The 23,473-nt window shown below is 38.6% G+C and overlaps 1 protein-coding gene across 1 annotated transcript in view; it reads right to left on the bottom strand.

Moving 5' to 3' along the window:
- Window positions 1–23,473, bottom strand: part of LOC131860390 (uncharacterized) — a 91,794-nt gene that overhangs the window by 316 nt on the left and 68,005 nt on the right. The gene's annotated exons all lie outside the window — the stretch shown is intronic.

The following is a 23,473-nucleotide window of genomic DNA, read 5'->3' as shown; positions in this document are numbered from 1 at the left end:
ACTTGGGCGTCCGATCTCCGTTTTTCGAAAACAAATAGGTGTTGGAAAGCTGGTTCCAAGCACGATCTAATTAATGTAGGACTTTTTTTCTGATTTTGCCGTTTTGTAGTGTTTTTTCCTAGTCAAAGTCAGAACAAGTTTTTTGCACTCCAGGAGCCATATCTTTTGCATACGGACTCCGTTTTTCGAAAGCGAATAGGCGTCAAAAAGGTGGTTCTATGCTCTTTCCAGATCTATAGTCTATTTCATCAGAAAAATCTTTAGGTGCTCCAAATTTTGTCTCAACCCGTTATTGCTTTCTATCATTTTCTAGCTTTCAGTTTGTACTGGGGATTAGTTTTTTGCATTGTGGGGGGGTGTTTTCTCTTGCTTTCTGTTATTTATATCAGAAAACCAGAATTTACAAACACCAATACAAAAAAAATCAAACCCCCTTCTGCATCTTCTGTCTAGTTCTTAAAGACCACTTAATAATAATTAAAAATTCAGAGCAGTTGAGGCACAGTTCACAAGATGGCAGACAGACCTATTGAATCTCTCACACCGCATAATTACCACACTTGGAAGGGTCGCATGATGACTCTTCTCCAGTCAAAAAGGTTATGGTCCTGTTTGGATGAGGTTCAGCCTCAGTTGACACGTCCTTTTGAGATTATGCAGCACAGGAACAATATGGATCAGGCTATGGGATTGATGGCTTTACACATTTTTGACAGTCTCCAGTTTCATCTTGAGGGTTGTATCACTCCTCGAGCCATTTGGACCAAGTTTGAGGGACTTTTTGGTACTGTCAACGAGTTCAGAGCTTTGCAGCTTGAGGCAGAGTTAACTTCCTTGGTACCTGATTCATTTCCTTCTATTGAGGACTTTCTGATGAAGTTCAAACAACAAAGATCTATCTTGCAGGGTTGTGGTAAGACTAAGACTGATACAGAGTGCATTTTCTTGATTCTCTCCAAGCTTCGGGGTCCATTTCAGATCTTCTCTTCGACCTTCTATTCCACCATGGATGCCTTGGGTGCTCGCCATGTCATCCCTTCTTTTGAGGTCTTTTGTGATCATCTGACTCGTGAGCAAGCTAAGCTTAAGCAGTTGGATTCCCTTTCAGGTTCACAGAACCAAGCATTGGTAGCCCAGCCCTCCAAAGGAAAACAGAAGCAGAAACCAAAGCCTAAGAAAGATTCAGAGGCTAGTGAGAATCCCTCCAAGCCACCACCTAAGTTTGATTCAAAACCACAGTCCAATTCTAAACAGGGCAAATCTTCAAAGTCTGGTGAGTCTTCCTCCAAGACTAAGAAGAAATCAGGTGATCCTTGTAGTTTTTGTGGCAAGGAAGGACATCCCGTTTCCAGGTGTTGGAAACGTTTAGAGGCTTTGGAGGAAGCCATGCAGCAGCATAATATCAGTGCACCACAGCCTCCTTCACAGCCCACAGGGAAAGGTCATGCTCTTTCTGCATGAGCATTGTCCTCAGCGTCCACTTGGATTCTAGATTCTGGTGCCTCTCACCATATGACACACACACAGGATTTGGTCACCGCTCTTGCTCCTACAGGCACTAGACATATTGCAGTTGGTGACTCAGCACAACTTTCCGTTCAGGGTTCAGGTACTGTTTCATTGGATGGTGGTTGTCTTCAGGATGTGCTTTTGGTTCCTGACATTTCAATAAACCTTCTATCCGTTTATCAGATTTGCCACTCTGGCTCTGGTAAGACAGTTGAGTTCTCTCCACATGATGTGGTTATTCGAGATCTTCATGATCCTGACTTGGTTGTGGCTACTAGGAGTGTGGATTTTGCATCTCACTTATATAGTTTTGATGGCTTTGAGAGTTCAGACACTGTTGGTTCCTCTCTTATAGCACATGCAGATTCAGTGAGCAGGCTTTGGCATGAGCGTTTTGGTCATGTCAATTACAGATATCTACAGCAGATGAGTACACAGGCACTTGTGATTGGGCTTCCATAGATTTCTTGTACAGATGGTGTATGTCGTGGTTGTGTCCTTGGCAAACATCATCGAGATCCTTTTCCTAAGGGTCGAGCCTCTCGTGCTAGGGCAGCCCTAGAGTTGGTACACAGTGATCTTATGTCCTTTCCGACTCCTTCTTTTTCAGGGGCCCGCTATGTACTCACTTTTATTGATGACTTCTCCAGACGTACATGGGTGTACTTTCTTAAGTACAAGTCTAATGTCTTTGACTCTTTCAGGAAGTTTAAGACATTTGTGGAGAAGCAATCTGGACTTTCTATCAGGAGGATACACATAGATAATGGGGGGGAGTATGTAAATCAGGCTTTCAGAGATTTTTGCACTGAGCATGGTTTACAGCATCAGTTTACAGTTCCTTATACCCCTCAACAGAATGGTGTTGCTGAGAGAAAGAACAGAACCTTACAGGAGATGGCAAATTGTATGATACAGTCTCGAGCTATGAGTTCTTCATTTTGGGCTGAGGCAGTCAATTGTGCCAATTATATTCAGAACCGGATGCCCCATAAGGCATTACGACATATGACTCCTGAGGAGGCTTGGACCCATGTCAAGCCTGATGTTTCTACATTCCGAGTTTTTGGTAGTGAGGCTTGGGCATTTATTCCTGATGCTCAACGGATAGCCATGGAGAGGAAGAGCTGACCACTCATATTTGTTGGCTACTGTGATGATGTTAAGGCATACAGGTTGTTTGATCCTGATTCTAGAGAGGTCTTGTTTCGGCGGGATGTCCAGTTTAATGAGTGCTATCCTCAGATGGATTCTCCATCACCAGCTTCTCCCTCATTGCCTACTCCTTCCTCTTCATCTCTTGAGGATTACTTATCTCTTGAGGATGATGTAGATCATGATCCACCATCTCCACCACCACCAGTTGCTCTGTCTTTGCCGAAGTGGGCCCGTGATACTGTTGATGCAGCTGGTTCTTTGGCAGGTGATCCTTCAGATACTCGTCGCACTCGTGCTCAGACATCTGGTTCTAGTCTTTTGAGTCATACCCTTTCAGATGATCCTCAAAAGTTTTCAGAGGTGACAGGACACCCAGAGTGGGATAGGGCCATGGATGAGGAGTATTCTTCTTTGATGAAGAATCATACTTGGGATCTTTGTCCTCTTCCTAAGGGAAGAAAGTTGGTTCGGTGCAAGTGGATGTATCGTACCAAGTATGTTGTAGATGGTTCTATTGATAAGTATAAGGCCCGTCTTGTTGCGAAGGGGTTTTCTCAGGTAGAGGGTATTGACTACTCTGAGACCTTTGCTCTTGTCGCCAAGATGAATTCTATACGCCTGGTACTTTCACTTGCAGCTTCACAGGGATGGATAGTGTTTCAGATGGATGTGAAGAGTGCCTTCTTGCATGGAGACCTTCATGAGGAGATCTATATGGAGCAGCCTCAGGGTTTTGTGCAGGACACTTCTTTGGTTTGCAAACTTCGACATTCATTATATGGTCTCAAACAAGCCCCCAGGGCTTGGTATTAGAAGATGGACTCCTTCTTGCTTTCCTCGCACTTCACACGCTGTCATTCCGATCACACAGTCTATATTCAGCGTCAGGAGGGTGTTCTTTTGATTCTAGTGCTATATGTAGATGATCTCATCATTATAGGTAGCTCATCCTCCATGATTCAGAGTGTTCAGAGAGCTTTGATGGAGCAGTTTGAGATGACCGATCTTGGTCTCTTGCACTTCTTTCTAGGTCTACAGGTTATTCAGTCTTCGGATGGGATTTCCATTTTTCAGGAGAAGTATGCTCTTGATATGCTTCAGCGATTTGGCATGCTTGATTGCAAGTCTGCCCCCACTCCATTTCAGTCAGGTGTTGTTTTGTCTTCCACTTGCTCTACACCTTCAGTAGACCCCACTTTATACAGGTAGTTGGTTGGCAGTCTGTTGTACCTGACACATTCTCGTCCTGATCTTTCCTTTGCGGTTGGCCTTGTCTCTCGGTTCTCCCATGATCCTCATGAGAGCCATTGGCAAGCAGCCAAACGTATTTTGAGATATATTCAGGGCACCACACATTATGGCATCCACTACTCTTCAGGATCCCCTCACATCATTGGCTTCACTGACTCCGATTGGGCTGGTGATGTCAACGATCGGAAGTCTACTTCTGGCTTCGTTTTTTGCCTTGGTTCTGGTCCTATTACATGGTCTTGCAAGAAGTAGTCTGCTATTGCATTATCATCTACAGAGGCTGAGTACCGAGCAGCAGTGTTAGCCAGTCAGGAGGTTTTATGGCTTCGGCAGTCGATGACAGAGTTTGGGTTTCCTCCAGATTGTCCCACTATTCTTTGGTGTGACAACCAGAGTGCCATTCACATTTCACGCAACCCAGTGGAGCATCAGTAGACAAATCACATTGAAATCCACATGCACTTCATCAGGCAGTTGATTCAGGATGGTTCTCTCATCTTGGAGTACATTCCTACAGAGGAGCAGGTTGCTGACATCTTCACTAAACCTTTGGCATCTCCGCGCTATCTTCAGTTGCGCTCAATGCTTGGGGTGAAGGAAGTTGTCCTTGGGGGGTCTTAGTGAGGCCTTCCTTCCTTCATGTTTTTCTTTTCAGCATGATTCTTTATCTCTTTTTGGAGAGGAGTTTTTTCCCACTGGGTTTTCTCCTTTACTCCACTTTATAGAGATTTTCTTGTATTCGGGTACCTCATCAGGCATTGTTGCCGGGACCCTCTTTTGCATTGTAGTTCCTTTGCTTTCTTCTGCATTGTTTGTAGCTGCATTGTAGCTCATCTTAAGGGGGGGTGTTAGAGTAAAGTAATTAATTAACTTTGCTCTCCTCTTAAGATTTCTCTTTATGCATACATTAGTCATTTAATAATTAATATTTAATTATTAAATGCTCACACCTTAGGGTTAGGTTTTCCTTTTGGTGTTGATCTCCTTTATAAGAATTGATCTCTTGTATTATTCATATTCTTGATTCATTTTTCTCTGATAATACATCTTTTCTCTTTGTCAGAGCCAAAACCCTTGTATTCGTTCTCTCTCTTTCTCTGTGACAGGTTTCTTGCATGCAGGTTTCTTTTGGGTTCTGTGGATTTGTATTTCTCAAATCCTACACTCCAAAGGTCTGGTATCATTACCAATCAGAGTGGGACTGGTAGAGAGAGATGTTCTTTTCCAGGTTCTCGATATTCCATTGTCATACAATATTTTACTAGGCAAGTCATGGATTCATGAAATGAAGGCAGTACCATCAACATATCACCAATGCTTAAAGTTTCCTTATAACGAAGCTGAAGTCAGTATTCTTGCTGATACAAATGTCATCTATAATGCATTGACGAAAGGTGCAGATACTTTTGTGCCTCATAATAGGGCAGCCTCTCTAAATGAAGATCCAGAAACATTGATGAAAGACTTAGAAAAGAGATTGAAGATTATAGATACCGGCATGGATGGCTACAAGATAGAACTGGTACTATCATTATTTTCTCTCCCTCCATCACCAAAACAGTTGGGCAAGCCATCAAAGGCTACAAGAACACAAAATTCAGCTCTGAATACTATATATGATGGTCTCTTTATACAGTCTTCTACCTTCTTGGCGGATGAAATAGAAGAGGATGATGTGTGTAGACACCCAAAAATGGTCAACGCTTGCGAGGTCATACTTTAACATTTGCGCATTGCCTCATTTTAGGTTTTTGCGTCGCATTAACATTTCTCCTATGTCACGCACTTGGTCTTTATCATTTGCGAACATCGAGTCATTCTTCTACATTCTTCAATCATCTCGTCCTCAAATTTGTTCTTGTCGACAACATTATCCAATCATGATTTTGATAAATTTTACCCTGTCGCATCAATGTGCGTGCTAATTTGTCATCATTTTGGACATCGTCAATCCTAATTAGGGTTTTGTCCTCTTTTCAATCTTGTCATCTTGCAATCTATTTTATCATCGATTCTTGTCCTCTTGTCGATCTTGTCATTTTGCGATCATTTCGCTATCAATCGTTGTCTGTCTCAATTATGTCAATTTGGATCAATTTGTCATTGTTCCTCAGCAATTGGCGCATTTTCTTAATCAAATCAATTTGTTGCACTGGTCATTTATCAATTCAAAATCATGACATTAATTATCTTCAATCAAGACCTAATTGTCATTTTTGCACTTCTAATTCGTCTTCTAGGGTTTTATGATTTATTCATTTAACCTAATGTGTCATTTCTTCCTCTAGGATTACTAAATTATTTATTAATCCTTGGTCTTCTCGTTACAATTAAATCTTTATTTAATTGGCTAATTATTCTTCCTCTTGTAAATTAATTAATAAATGACAAATTGTTAATTAATTTACCTAATTTCTTCTAGTTCCTAATTTCCTATTTTTCCATCAATTTCTAATTCCTAATTTTCATCAATTTCAATTTTCTAATTTTCTAAATTTCTAAATTCTTTTTCCTCCTTTTTCATCTCCTAATTCTATGGGAATGACATTTCAATTTGTCATGAAATTGTCATAATTGATAATCAATCAATTTGACATGGAATTTGTCATAAGTTTGTCATCAATTATCAATCAATCAAATTGTGCATGGAAAGTGCATAATTTGTCATATTTTGTCATGTTGATTGGCAATTTCCATTTGAATTGCATCATGCCAATCTTGTCATTTATCCAATTTCTCTATAAATTGGATGTTTTTTTCAATCAAATCCCTTGGGGAATCCTTGATCCTTGAATTCTTCATGAATCCTGAATTTCTGTCAAACTACCGAACTTTCGTTTCTAGTACTCTTGAGCCTTTTGCTTTCAATTGTGTGAGCACTTGTAGGTGAGATCCACAAACCCATTGAAGAGGAAAGAACAACAATGGAGCCAAATGGAAGAAGCATCCGAATTGTTATATGGTTTGCATGATATTTTCTTTTAGATGCTTTGTTTTCATACCTCTATTGAATGTGCTTTGGAATTAGGTTCATTTCAATGAGTGTTCTTTTGATTGAGCTATCATGTCTTGTGTTTTGATATATCTATGCTTTGATGATTCCTAATTTCTACGCTACAATGTGCTTAACTAGCTCTTTAAAGAAGATAGTCCAAATGAGGAGGTATGACATTGTGAGATTTCCTCAAACCAATATGGTCATGGTCACAAAATGATTCAGTGCATGGGGTACTCAGGTACTAGTCCTTTGGGCAAACAAAAAGAAGGTATTACTGAACCAATTCAGCTACAAACCAAATCCACACATGATAAGGCTGGACTGGGATACAATCCTAAAAAGACATCAGACCAAAAACATGTTTCTAAGTCTAAGTGCTCGAAAAAGATATCGCCTTTAACATTACATGAAGCAGACACTAAATAAACAAAAGTAGAGTGTAGACAAGAGAAAGAGGAATCAATGGTCAAGAAAGAAGAAATAGTCAGTTCTCAAGCTTCGACGGTATCAGCTACGATAATACAAGAAGTTGAGGTTCCTGAGGATATAAGAGATGAAGTTGTAAGAATCAGAGAATTGTTTGCACCATTAAAAGTTCCAGTCACATATACTGGCAAGCAACAAGTAGATGATTCAGAGATTGATTCAAACGAGTATGAATGGGGTCCTGACTATCTTTCAAACACATCCACTACAGAAACTCCAGAAGAATATAGTGGTGTCATAGATGATACTCAAGAACTGATGCGCATAAAACTAGAGAAGGAAATACAAGAAATTAGAGAAAAGAGGCAAGCAAATTATGAACAAGGATTGAAATAAGGAACAATACCAGAAAGCTTCTCATCTATGTGTCCTTATCCTAAAATAGAACAAATCAGTTATAGCACTACACAGGAAGAGTTAGAAGCTACAGAACAAGAACCAATCATCAGTCCAGAAGAAGCTGAATAGAGTAGATGACAAAAAATCACAGAAACAATGAGATCATGTCAATAGGTGTGTCAGATACAAATGACAAATGAACCACAACATGAAGGAACTTGTAGCATTAAAGATGTTAGTATTGATACCATACATATGCTTACTAAATCACCTGAAAGAGACTTGGAAACTTCATCTGATGACTCTGATGACTCTAATGACAATCTTGTTTATGATGATATCCACTCAGCCTCAAATTCTGAATCATCTGATACAAACAATGAAAAGTTGCCTACTAGTCTTATTGTTGTTAAACCACGATATGATGTCCAGTCCGGTGTAGTAAATGACGTTACAAGTATGTCTATTGGATTAGATCGATTAAATATTAATGTGAACTTTAATAATCATGATCTAACTCTTCCTGGTCTCGATACACTTACATAAGGTATCATTCTGAAACTTGACTTTTCGATCCGCAGTTGTGATAACAATACCATGAACGCTCTTGAACCTATCCAAAATTTGTCCTTAGTACATCCTAAATTGATTGACTGTACTTTACAGAATCAACCCATGGATATACCTACTTTTGCCAATGATTATACATTATCCTATTATCTCAATGCAGTCGAACCTATGAACTCTTCCACTAGTGAACGGAGTGAAAATATGACTAAAGAAGATATCAAGTATCTTAGTCGCAAAAACAAGAAAAATAAAAATAAAAGATCTGATGGTGAAAACCACATTGTGGCAATGTCAGAATCTAAAAAAGAGAAAATAAAGGACATACCTAAAGGTGAAAACCTCTTTGAGGTGCCTGAAGGTGAGATATTTGGTATACTGCCCAGTCATTTTCAGGAGCGGTCTTCCATATTGATCGAGCCAACTCAACCAGTGAATATCAAGAATCAAGAGACACCACAAATTATTCACGTAGCTCAATCACTATCAGCAGAGGAATTGAGGGATTTCACTCAGCTATTCTTAGAAAAGAAAATAAACTTTGCATGGACATACTTTGATATGCCTGGCTTGGATCCTAATCTCATTATGCACCATCTCTCAATCACACCAGGAGTAAAACTAGTTAAAAAAACTCCGTAAGATGCACCCGCATGTAGAACTATTGGTCAAAGCTGAACTAGAGAAACTACTCAAAGCTGGATTTATCAGAGAAATAGATTATGTTGAATGGATTTCCAACATAGTGCATGTGTCGAAGGCAGATAAATCTATCAAAGTTTGTACATATTTTAGAGATCTCAACAAAGCATGTCCAAAAGACGACTTTCCATTGCCAAATATTGATATGATAGTCGACATGACAGCTGGGTATGAGATGTACTCACTAATGGATGGATTTTCTGGCTACAATCAGATTAAAATCGCTCCTGGAGATCAAGAAAAGATAGCTTTCACCTATGCATGGGGAACCTTTTGCTAAAACGTTATGCCATTTGGGTTAAAGAACGTAGGGGCGACCTATCAAAGAGCAGTTACAACTATCTTTCATGACATGATGCATAAGAAAATGGAAGATTATGTTGATGACACCTTAGTGAAGACTATGAAAAGATCAACGCATATTCAAGAGTTAGGTCCTATACTTGACATAATGGAAAAATTCAAGCTCTGATTAAATCCAAAGAAGTATGCATTCGGAGTGACATCTGGTAAACTACTTGGCTACATCATTTCAAAGAAGAGAATCGAGGTTGATCCTAAGAAGGTCCAAGCTATAATGGAAATGTTGCCTCTAAAGAACATCAGTCAAATGAGAAGTCTACAAGGACGTCTCCAATCCATTAGAAGATTCATTTCTCAGCTAGTAGACAAGGCTCAACCTTTTACAAAAGTATTGAGAAAAGGAATAATATACAACTGGGATCAGTAGTGTGAACAACATCTTCAGTAGATAAAAGAGTAATTGTCTGATCCACTGATATTGATGACACCTATTCAGGGTAAGCCACTAATCTTATATATATCAGCAACTGATTCATCACTGGGGCACTTCTGGCGCAACAAGATGACAACAAAAAGGAAAGAGCTATTTATTACATCAGCAGGACATTGGTGTCTTATGAAATGAGCTACAGTATAATAGAAAAAGCATGCTTGGCATTAGTATTTGCATCACAGAAACTGAGGCACTATATGCTAGCACATTCAGTCAAGTTAGTGGCCAAAATCGATCCACTCAAGTATCTTCTTAATAAAGAAACACTCACCGGAAGATTGGCAAAGTGAGTAATGATCCTTACAGAGTTTGACATTGAATATGTGGAACGCAAAGCCATAAAAGGACAAGTAATTTCTGATCAACTTGTTGAAGCTCCACTTGAGGATACTCAACCACTACACATCGAGTTCCTAGATGAATCAATAATGCATCTTACTCAACAACCCTAGAAGATGTTCTTCGATGGTTCCTTTACTCAAAATGGTTTAGGTGTTGGCATACTATTCATTACTCCTCAGAAGTATTCAATTCCAAAGTCTTATAAGATTCTATTCCCTTGCACAAACAACATTGCAGAATATGAAGCTTTGGTGAATGGAATAAAACTAGTCATTGAATGGAAGGTTGTTGAATTACATATCTATGGAGATTCTCAGCTGGTTATCAATCAGATCAACGATACATATTAGACTTGAGATGATAAATTGATGCCTTACAAGAAGATGGTGGATGATTTCAAGAAGTACTTTGCTTTTGTATCATTCCAATAGATTCCTAGATCAGCGAATAGAGCAGCAGATGCTATGGCTACCTTGGCATCTATACCTAAGCTACAGGAGTCCAATTTTTGCTTTGATTTCCTAGTGGAAGAGTTATATTACCCTGCTTCTGATTCTCCTGAGACCCAAATAGTCCATTCTATTATTGGACATGACTCATCCTGATACAGCCACATCTATTCCTATCTATGCAATCAAATTATCCTTGAAAACCTCACTCGTAACGAGAAAAGAAACCTAACTCAAAATGCTTCGTAGTATGTTATCATAGCTAACGATTTATTTAGATGAGGTTTGGATGGTACATTGCTTAGATGTCTAGAAACTAAAGAATCTAAACGTGCATTATCGGAAGTCCATGAAGATATTTGTGGATCTCATTCGAATGGTTTTACTTTAGCTCGAAAACTATTATGGGCTGGCTACTACTGGCCAGATATGGAAAAAGACACCATTAAATTTGTTAAGACTTGTGAGAAATGTCAGCTTCATGGAAATCTCATACATGCCCCGGCAAGGAACCTCATACCATTTATAACACACTGGCCTTTTCAGCAATGGGCCTTTGATCTCATTGGTCAGATATATCCAGCTTCATCCAACGGACATAAATTTATCATAACTGCCACTGAGTATTTCACCAAGTGGGTAGAGGCAATTCCACTCACCAAAGCAACTGGTAAACAAGTCGCCTTATTCATCCTAAACTATATAATTTGTAGGTATGAGATACCTTCGTCCATCGTGACTGATAATAGAGGACAATTCAAGAATAAAGATCTGGACAAGCTTTGTGAGAAATTCAAAATAAAGAAACACTGGTCATCAGTGTATTACCCTCAAGGTAATGGACAAGCTGAGGCATCTAACAAAAACCTACTGACTATCTTGCATAGAACAGTGAACAAGTCTGGGAAGGATTGGCATCTGCAGCTCAATCCTGCACTATGGGCTTACAAAACCAGTATCAAAACACCTACTGGGGCTACACCTTTCACTTTGGTGTATGGGTCTGAAGCAGTATTACCTATTGAAGTAGAAATACCATCTCTAAGAGTTTCATTGCAAGGTCTTGTTACTGATGAAGATCATAGAATATCTAAATTGCAAGAACTCGAATTATTGGATGAGCGTCAGCAAGTGGTGTTTGATCATCTCAGAGTGTATTAGAAGAGAATGTCTAGAGGGTATAACAAGAAGGTTCGACAAATAGAATTTCAAGTTGGTGACCTAGTTCTAAGAGAAAATCCAAAAAATCAACAGTTTCGCGACAATAAAGGGAAGTTTGAACCCAACTGGCTGGGTCCCTACATTGTTACTGCAGTATACGACTCTGGTGCCTATCAACTCTCAAACTCAGAAGGAGAACAGCTCCATGAACCGATTAACACCATCCACTTGAAGAAATTATTCTCTTAGCACTCTTTGCTCCAGCAAACATGTACAGCTGAAAAAAGTCCTTAGAAAAATCCTTAAAATCAGAAAAAGTCCTGAAGAAATCAAAACAAAAAAAAAACAAAAGACAAAAAAATATATATAAAGAGAGAAATTGCCCTGGTGAAAACCTGGTAAACAGGCACCTTGGTAAAAAGAAAAAAAAATGAATCTCTGCCAAGTAGGTGAAAACCTGGCAAACAGGTACCTCTTGTACTCAAGCGCTCCATCTATCAACGCAACATTGGCATTTCCCGCTTTCAAGCATCTTTTGCTTTCGCTTGTAAATATTTTCAGTCACTTTTGTGACATCCTGGTTTGTTGGAACCCTCATGACTTGAAACTAATCAACATCCTAATATTAGGTTACTCGACAGAGCACATTACATATCCTAAGCAGTGTCAACCAAGTCATTATTTCGTCAGTGAAACCTGGTCATCCACTCCGAGTCAGTCACCTGTCTCCTAACTACTACAGAGTTTTTATCACTGAGTTCACAAGCAAAACAACATAACAGAAAACAATTACTAAACATTTTGAGCTATGAATGAAAATTTTCTTTGTATGTTGTCTTTTATATTGATTTTTGATTATTGTCCCTCTGAGTAACTCGAGGAAGTCTATTGTGACTAAGAGAAGCAAGGATTGGGGGCATAATATATTCTTTGTTTTCTGCTTGTAGGAATGATCCCGATGATCTAGAAACATATAAATTAGCTAGGTGTCTATGATAAGAGCCTTCACATTAAGGTGAAATCACCTCACATACCTTGACTCCGCTTATTTGTATGCTACAGGGAGGTCTATATCATTTCTTTGTTTGTTTTGAGAGAATTTCTTTATGATGCAATTCGGGTCCCTGCGAAATCTGTCCAAGGATATGAACGAAAAAAGGGTCATTGCGGACAAGATAATTAAAATTGCACATTGAAAAAGAAAGGAACTCTAACCTGCCTATTGTGTTCGTTATTCTCAATGATGAATCTTAAGTATTTTAAATCCAGTGACTAGGTTTAGGTTGCATTTCGCATATCATTTTGCATTTCATTTTGCATTTTTGTGAATCTAGAGTGATTTCAGTATGGTAATAATCTTTTTATCTTCTGAAGGAGAGCTGAACGCATCATCATTTCTTACGCTAAGTGGTTTATTTATCATTATTTCTCTGATCGAGTACTTGTGTTTTGAGATGTTTAGCTGCATACATAACATTTCATATCTTATTCATTCGTTTCATTATTATTCATTTACATTGATCTTATTGCATGGGAAAATGAAAAAATTGCATTACTCATTACTCATTACTCATTTTCATTCATTTATTTGCATATAAAAAGAAACCAAAACATAGACATCCATATTCATTTGCATTACATACATTCATGCTGAAATAAATGCATACATATAGAATAAAGCATATAGAAACATCTCATAGTTGATTGACACAAGTACGATGAAGTCAAAATGGATCTCATATATATATAATGTCAAGTATAAGGGTACAAAATGATGTCCAATGACATATACAAACTCCCATCAGAGCAAGAATCGTATCGGCTACAAAAAATGGGTGTGTCTACAAAAAATATCCCAGCTACAAAAAGAATCATCTAGTTGACACCCTCTCCCTCATCGCCTAGTGGAGGAGGAGGAGGAGCCTAATGCTTGGGATCCTAGCGCAGTGCTCATGCTCCCTTTGATCTAGCCATATACTGTGAATAGGGTTGTACTTGTTGTGCAATAGGAACTGTGACACTAGATGCTGCCCTACTGCTCTAGAGAAGCACCTCCTGTCGTAAAGACTCTATCTCTGCTCTCGACTCAGCTCTCAATGCTATGATCTGGCGATCACACTCAGCCCTAACCTCAACCAACTGTCGGTCTCGCTCTGCTAGCTAAGTCTGAGCCACTGTCAACTATGACTGCAGCTCCGCAAGACGTGCTCTCATCGACCATCCTGTGTCAGCCCCCTGCTCTCTCGCAGGCTCCCCACCACCATCTCCACCACCATCTCCACCTATGGCTCCACATTTCTCATCCCGCCGCTGCCGGACCTACCTTGGAGCTGCTCGCTCCTCCTCTCTGCCACCCAACCTCACACCTACTCTCCCAAGGGATCCACCCTCACCCCTCTACTATCCAACATCAGCTTGCACCCAGCTATTGCTAGCACCAGGATCACCACCAGTTCGTTGTGGAGCATCTGGTCTCTGGCCCTGTCCCTGCCTATGGCCTTGTCTCCGTGCCTATCCCTGTGTCAGTGCGGAGGCATCATCCTCCACATCCTCAATATGAGGAGCATGCTCTCCTGGATCTGTAAACCGAGGGAATGGATGTTGCTAAAAGTAATCCCTGTACTAAGGCAATACCCCCGAATCTGCTATATCATCCAAGTAATCCCACCTCAGGCAGTGTAAACCTATCAGCTCCTACAACGCTAAAGCATAGGATAGCCTAGGTGACCATCCCTGTCTCTCCTCATCGATGTATCGAGCATACGTTGTATACTCCTGAGAGATCCCCTAAGGCCGACCGTACTACCTCATCTCTCATGAAATGATGAATCACTCCACAATAGTCTGTGACCTCCCAATCAGTGGGCATGTAACAAAAAGGTCTCTCCAAACCGCCCGCCAGTCATCCCATGACTCCAACCCTCTATACGGTCTCCGTATGACAGCTATCAGATCATCGAGTTGTTGTCACCAGAAGTCTATCTTGCCCAGATGGGGCTGCGTAATATATCTAGCATACCTATAATAATCAGTTGCCCTGGCTCTCTGCTATCATCAACAATCAGCCGACAAACGGGAAGGTGCTCCCAAGCCCACACCTATAAAATGTACACCCCAGCGGCCATGCTCTGCCCATCTCTGTAAACAATCTCATGCATCTCCCGATACATGTGGGCCAACAAACAACAGCCCCAGCCAAGTATCTGAGGGGTCTCTATCAACCTCTCCAGCATACGGCCCCATCTGCTCTGGAAACCTTATTGCCCTCTATCTGGCATCAAGAAGCAACCAATGAAACCTGCTAGGACACATGCCAGCGGATACTCCTCACTGTACCTGCTCATCAATATATCCCAACTCATGGAACAAGTCAAGATATCGGGATCCCTGAATACGTTCCTAAGAGCCTCTAGTCCAGGTAACAATGCAGTATCATAATCCACCTTATCCCCAGCAAAAGGGATACGAAGGATCCTGTACACATCCTTGGGAGTGATAGTCAACTCCCCAACTGGCAAATGAAAGGTATTATGCTCTGAATGAAACCGCTCTACCAACACTGTGAGCATCTTGTGGTTCACATGGATATCAAGTAACCTCATCAGGTGAGTCAAGCCACACATATCAACATGAGCCTGCTCAACCTCAAACAAATCACGAACTAAAGCCATAGTGGGAGGGTATACACATCTGAAGAGCACAAGAGGTAAGCACACTTGCAAAAAAAGCCAACAACGATCATTAGAAAACATTCCAAATGAGCCTACAAGAGAAGTTAAACATCACGCAAATCCAAATAAGTCAAATGCAAAAGCAAAATTTCATGTTTACACTTTCAAAAATGATCACTATTTTTCGAACGACAAAACACAGTCAAACAGCATCTCGTACGAGTCAGGAATGGCTCTCGTACGAGAAAATAGCCTCGAATGACAAACTTTTACACATCGTACAACAAAATGGTCTTCTAACCGACCTGTCGTACGACACAAGGGTGAATCTCGTACGACAAATCTAATGGCTTCAAACAACAAAAGAAAATTTGCCAGTTTCTCGTATGAGATAGGATCCTGCATCGCACGATAAACCACGACACCCGACCCAAAACCCGTGAAAAACGTGAAAAATGAACAAAAAAATTCAAAATTGGAAACATAAAGAGGCTAAAGATCGATCACTTACCGCTGGCTCGTAGTTTCAGGGTCGGTTGTGACGTCTCTAGCGCTCAAATCGATGCTGACGAGTAGGGACCACCATTTTTCTTCGCAGAAGGCTTTTTGAATTTTCAAACTTGGAGGGTTAAAATGATTTAAAAATGACACTTTCATCCTATATATAGCCTATAGCCTAATTTTTCAACTTGCTCTGATGGTTATGAAAATTGTACCCTTAGCTAATTTGCCTACTCTGATTCCATTTTCGAGATCGAAATCAAATTTGGAGATCATTTTGCTAGTCAATTTCACAATTTTGACCACTTAGCGCTTTTTTCATCAAATACTCATTCTTTCTTCAAATTGCGCTCAAATTTCAATGCTGAATCTTAATTCAATTTCGTTCTACACATCAACATTTCAATAAACTCTACGCTCAATTTCTCATCAATCAACGCTGAAATTTTCAAAAAAATCCCCAGAATCAATTTGTGCTCAAATAACTTATTTTCGCCAAACAATTGCCTATAATCAAGTACCATCGCTATCTTTTGATTTTGCTCCCGATGGGGCATACTCATGACCTTATGACTTCACATCTCACAAGTTGAGCAAAATCTTTTCAATTAAAGAAAAAAATCCCTTATTGCTAAGGGGCATCTTAGCTTCATCACTTCACATCAAGTTGAGATCTCTAGATCATCTGAATGAAATCAATCGCTAGGGGCATATCAGTTTCATCGCTTCAAATCAAGCTAATATTTGTCTTTCATCTGAATTAATCTCTTAACATTAATCAATTTCATCGCTTCAAATCAAATTGATTATACGTTTAAACTCAATCAAAAGTTTAAAGAGTTTCTTTGATCACACTAAATCTAAGCAGGTGTTCAATATACGTTTCTTGATCAAGCTGAATGATTCATTCTTCACTCATCATGTCTTGATCAATCAAGTTCAATATTGATTTTTATCATCACTCGCTACATCTAAGATCAATCAAGTTCTAGATCAGTAAGATCTACTTCTTGATCAATCAAGTTCTAGATCAGTAAGATCTGCTTCTTGATCAATCAAGTTCAAGTTCGGTATCTTTGTTTTCTATCGTTCCTCAGTTCAATCAAATTCAGGATCAGTATCACTTTAATCAGACTTCATTCAGTTTTGTCATTTTGAATCAAGCTAAACACTTTGCTTTCTATCTAGTTTGTGATCAATCAAGTTCAGAACTGGCATCTCCTAGACAACACACATTCTTTGAACCAACGTGTTGCTCGCACATTAATTCAAAGAGGGGCAAATGTAATACCCTAAAATTGGTCATCTAAACCATGGGCCCCTAATCTTGACAACATCACCAAGGTCCTAACCAAAGGCAATTAAATCAATCTTGAGCACATTATTAATTCTTTAATTATCAAAAATCACATGGCAAATCAACTACTCAATATTAATTAAATATTTATTTAATTAATCAAATCATTTCCAAGAATATCATTTTGATCAATTATCCCATTTTAATTTATTAAATATCCTTGCATATTTAATTAATTAATAAATTTGTCATTCAATCATGCAAAAAGGATTAATTTATTACAAAGAGTTGAATTGAAAATAAAACAAAAAAAGAATTGAATTGAGAGAGAAATCAAACTTGAGATATTATTTCTTTTTCTAAATTTAGAACTTGAAATCAGAAAAGCAATATAATTGAATTATTGAATTATTCTCTAAAATTGGAACTCAAAGCTTTTCAGAAAAAGAAGTTCAGTTGCATTGAAAAGACCCTTTTCTTGAATAAATTAAAGAATTGTCTATTTTTATCCTATATGCATGGAATTAATTTATTATTATTTTCCAATGCAACTTGGACTTCTAATTTGAATGCATTTCAATTAAACTATAATTAGAATCTATCTCAAAGTTAACTGAATTTGATTTCTCAATTATTTTCAATTAATCCTAAATTAAGCTTTTTCTCTTGTGATTCTCTATAAATTCAGTCTTCAGCTCTCATTCCAATTCACCCCAGAGATTTTTGAGAACACGCTTGGAGATTATTATCACGCTAATTTCGCTCTGGAGTCATTGAAGATTATTGTGCTTTTTAGATTATTTGCATCCATTATTACTTGCATTCATTGTTGCTTGAATTGATTATTATTGCTTGAATTATTCATCCATCTTGCATCCATATAGCTTAATATCATATAGATTAAATCCTTCGTCTTGGTGTAGTCTAGTCACTGGTATTGCTTATAAAAATCTGAGAGCAATCTTATACTCGCATCTTTTAGAAGGCAATTAGTCGCTTTGCTATGGTTTATTTCTTATTGATTATTGATTACTAACCATGCATATAATGACTTAATTGAAGTGTTGTGCTTGCAGCTACAGGTTCACTTTTTCACACACACACCATCTTCTTTCTTACTTTTTCAATCAAGGGATCCTAGAGTTTATTCGATCTGATGCCTTTGTCTAGGGGCATCCCTAAATATGTTAGTGGTAGATATCCTTTTTTGTATCCTAGATATGAAGCTATCATGTGTTCTTCCTATGGATCCATTTTGAAGAAGAATATTTTAGACTTCTCTTTGTTTACCATCTCTCCTGAGGCCAGCCCATAGGATTGTAATATGTTTTTAATTTTCTTAGCTTCCTTTAGCTGTCCTTTTCCCAAAATTATTGTATCATCCGTAAACTATTGATGGGTGCACGAGTTAACTCCACTCGTGATCTGAATTCTCGATAGTTTGTTGGACCTTCGTGTTGCCTCCAAACTCCTTCCCAGGGCTTTAGACATTATTATGAATAAGAATGGGGATAAAAGATCCCCTTGTCTGAGTCCTCTAGAGGTTTCAAAGAAGCCTTCCAATTTCCCATTTAGTAAGATAGATAACCTAGGGTTTGATATACAAAGGTGAATCCATTTTCTCCATTGCTTGTTAAAGCCAAAGGCCTTAGTGTAGCTGCATAGGAAGTACCAATCCACTTTGTCATAAGCTTTTTGATGTCTAATTTTAGCAACATATTGGGTTGTCCCTGGATTTGGCAAGAGTGGATGGCTTCCTGGACAATGATGATCCCATCTAAAATAGATCTATTTGGTACAAATCATGTTTGTTCTTCTGATATTATGATAGGCATTAATTTTGTTAATTTATTGGCCATGACTTTAGCTAGTAGCTTGTAGATCATGTTGCATAGAGAAATGGATATGAACTCATCCCATTTTGAGGGGTTCTCCTTCTTTGGGATTAAGGCTAGAAAAGTGTTGTTAATTTCTTTTAGGAATCTTCCTTGGTGCAGGAGCACCCTTCTAAGGGCTCCCACCATTTGTTTTTGTTGTGATTTTGCTTCTTCATGAAGCCATGTAATGTAATAAGAGCCAAGAGCTCATTGGTTTTGTTTAGGTCCTAGGTTCACAAGTCTAGGTTGAGTTTTCTCTTGGGGTTGAGGGAATGTGGGCCTATTGATGAGTTTGGGGTCCTTTTGGCATGGTTGTGTCTAGAGGATAGCCTAATAAAGGCCTAAAAGCCAAGAAAAGCAACATTGCAAAAGTTGCAAAAAGTTGCATGACAACTTTTCAAAGTTGTCATGCAACTTTTCCACCAAATTGGTCATAACCTTAGCTTGGAATTGGGAACCCTAACTTTGGCACACAAACCAAGGCAAAGATATTATAAATTGTTGCAAACCCTAAAATGAGGGGTTAGATGTTAGATTGTACGGCCAAAGGAAAAACATCTTGACTATGACTGTGTTTTTGTTGCCAGTCGACACAAATGGAGCATTAAAGGATTGATAATGGATTGTTCAGGAAACTAAACTATGTTGAGAGTATTGTATAGTGTTTATACTTTCATTTTGAGCATTTAGATTAGGTTTTTTTTTTGCAGGTGTTGTGTGCTTTGTAAATATTTTATAGTTACCTCTTCACTATCCAGTTTTGGACTGCTTTGTGAAAATGGGTTGGTAACTCCTATCCCCATTGTGGAAACACCATGAAACCATGGGGTATAGGATTAAAGACCCTATAAAGTATCTCAGAGGAAGCAGGGCCCTAGAGAATGCAGGAAAACCTTTCAAAAACCCACTCCTAGGTGAGACTGGTCTGTGCCCGGCTAGGAAGGGTCAAGGTTGCAAAGGTCCATGAGAGAAAGGAAGGACAAGGAAGGAGGCACCCTTTAGAGGAGTTGTAGAGGGGTGTGTGGAGAATCATTTGTGGGAAGGAGGAGCTTCCACAAATCCAGACAAGGTGGTTAAGATAGAAAACCAACTCTGTGACCCTAGCAGGCCTAAAAAACCCTTAAAAACCCTTAATTTCACCTAGGGTAGTGTACGGACACTTGGGGGCCCAAAACCAAGAAAATCCTTGAGCCTTTGATAAATGAATAGCAGTCCCTTTGGGAAGTTTTACAATTTTTGGCATTGTTTGCAAGAGGAAGCCCTAAAAGTCTGGAATGGAGGCCTAATAGGGGCTCATTCCTTGTAGCCCTATTTTGTAGGAAAGAAGCAAAATTGTGAAATTGGTAACAAGAAGGAATGTCAAAACCTCTTGGGGGAACATGAGTGGTTGGAGAAACATGTCAAAGACCTGTCCTATCATTGCTAGGACCTGAGAAGGTGTAGGAAGAGTTAAACACTTATTAGCCTATGTAAGGGTTTTTGAAGCTTGTGAGTAGGTGAGAGCTTAGGAGAAGAATCACATGTTGTTGGTGGGTGGATTGGGCAAGGTCAGGGTGTTGGCATTTGGCATTATAATAGACAATGGGAGATTGTTGACATTTCAATAAGGATATTGAGAAGGTTGTTGATGATTATGGATATAACTGATTAAGGATGTTTACTGTCTTGATATTATTATTTTGTCATTGATGTCAAGAAATTGATTTTCTAATTCAGTATGATGTTGCCATATCTTGAGAAGTATGATTTAAAGAGTATAAAGATGTCGGTAAAACACATAGAAAGAATATGATGAATAAGGGGATGAATAAGGTATTCAATGGGCAACTATTACCGAGTCAGACAATGATGAGATCAGGATGTTTATATTGTTTTAACATCATACATATGTTGTAAATTATAAGGTTAATACTATACTATGTTACCGAGCAAAGAACCTAGTCGGTAAACCCTAAGGAACCTAGTTGGTAAACCCTACGGTTATCACTATCAGTTAATGAAGGCAGAATGTCTACCGAGTGAAGTTTAGTTATTACCGAGTTATTACCGAGTTGTAACCGAGCTGTAACAAAATACATTAAATGGTTACATGCGTTATTTAATGAAGGAAGCTGATGAGCTGGAACTGATTAAATGATTGGTATGCTATGCATGAATTTTGTTAATGAATCTATGGCAAAGGAAAATCGGCATGAAGATCTACAGCTCAGATTGAACCGCAATACCCTAGCACAAGTTCCAAGAAAAGTATGCAAGTTCCAAGGTAGGGTAAAACATTTTCAGATCGAAGGATACATTGAACCTGGTCAAAGTTTGAAGATTTGATGGCTATGATTGATTAAGCGGTTCGTGAATTGTTTATAAATAGGGAACTATTGATAAACAATGTATGCGGGCAAATGTATGCACAGGGATGCTATAGAGTGATTACCGAGCACAGAAGCTTGAAGACCTGTTTGAATAACAGAGTATAGAAGACCAGCAAATGGACAAGATTAGTTCTATGTCTAGATTGTATTGAGCAAATAAGAATCTGCTTTAGCATTTTAGATGTGAAGTTGCAGATAGATTTTATTACTGTTATTTTGTGAAGTGACAGAAAATCTCTTAACCAAGTGGACTTAACAGTCTTATTTGTAAAACCCTCTAGCAAGGTGACATTCTGATTGAGTGTTTGAAATCCTTTAACAAGGTCACTTCTAACAAGGTGAAGATCCTAACAGATCTAAGGGAAATCCCTTAACCGAGTCACATCTAGCAATGTGTTTGTAATCTTTAATAGGATTTGCTTTTAACCGAGCATACTCTAGAAGAGTATATTTCTTAGTGGGTCCGAAATCCCATAGTGGTTTTTCCCTATTTGGGTTTCCACGTTAAATCTGGTGTTATGAGGTTTATGATGTTAATATGCTTTTGAGTTTGCATGTTTAGCAGTTTTGGTTATATTACTGAAGTATATGTTACCGAGGTTGAATTTGATGTTTTTATGGAAGATTAAGTTTGTATGATTCACCCCCCCCCCCTCACATCTTGTTGGCTATTGGATTTGTGCTTACATTAAGTATCAGAACTATCAATTGGTATCAGAGTTTTGGACTCCGGAACAAAAGTTTAAAGGTACTTGAGGCAAAGATCCAAAGATGTATAAGAGGGATGCACTGAAGCTGAACAAGTCAAGTTTCTCTACATGGCAGAAAAGGATGAAGCTGCACCTATCAGGAGTTGGAGAATATGTTGTATACTATCTGGAGAATGATTTCATCACACCGAGCACCTATCCATTGACAATGGAAGAGATAAAGGAAAAGCAAGAACATATCCAAGCAATGATTGAAATAACATCTGCATTGACTGACTCAAAGTTTAATGATCTAGAAGGCTGCAATGATGCAAAGGCTATGTGGGATAAGCTCATATCAGTATATGGAGGAGATGAACATGTTCAAAGAGAAAAAGTAGATAGTCTAAGAGGACGACTTGAATCTATGAGGATGAATGAAGGTGAGAACATAACTCAGTACGGTACAAGACTAAAGGAGATTGTCAGTCAAATCAAAGGAGCAGGTGGAACTATTGAAGAAAAGGATATAACAAGTAAGTTGTTAAGAACCCTTCTACCGGCTTATGCAATTTGAGTCTCTGCAATCAATGAATTGAGGTATGTACCTAATATGCCAGTTTCTTTAGATGCTACTATTGGTAAGCTACATGCATTTGAGTTAAGTAACTTTGATAATAGTGGATCTTCGGTAAATAAAGTTGAATCTGCATTTAGTTCTTTTCATCTTGATGAATCTAATGATTACAATAAAAGAAAGTATAAGTACTCTGAAGGAGATCACAGTGGAGCAAGTGAAAGATTTTGTAAGAACATGGAAGAAGTACACAAACTATATGAGGAAATCAGAAAGCAGGAAGAGTTTGAAGCACTATTATCCAGAAGGTTACCGAGAGGCAAAGGCAAGTATAAAGGAAAACTACCTTTGAAATGTTTCAATTGTGATAAGATAGGACATATGGCTTCTAACTACCCTAACAAAGAATATACTGAAAAGAGAGATTACCGAGATGACAGACAGAAAGATAAACATTACAGAGGACACCGAGACTTCAGAAGAAGAGATAGAAAGACATGCTTAATAGCTGATGAGGAATCCAATGATGATAAATTAGATGAAACTGATACAGAGGAAGTAGTTTATGTGGCTATCAAAGATGGATCAGATGAAGAAAGGTATGAAGAAAAAGCCCTCATATCTCACATAAATACTAATGATTCTTGGATCGTAGATAGTGGATGCTCACATCATATGACAGGTGATAAACACAAGTTTGTTATGTTAAAAGATTGTGATGGAGGCTATGTAAG

The sequence above is a fragment of the Cryptomeria japonica genome, chromosome 11 (genome assembly GCF_030272615.1).
Source record: "Cryptomeria japonica chromosome 11, Sugi_1.0, whole genome shotgun sequence".
NCBI lineage: Eukaryota > Viridiplantae > Streptophyta > Pinopsida > Cupressales > Cupressaceae > Cryptomeria > Cryptomeria japonica.
This window is presented reverse-complemented; position numbering and strand designations above follow the sequence as displayed.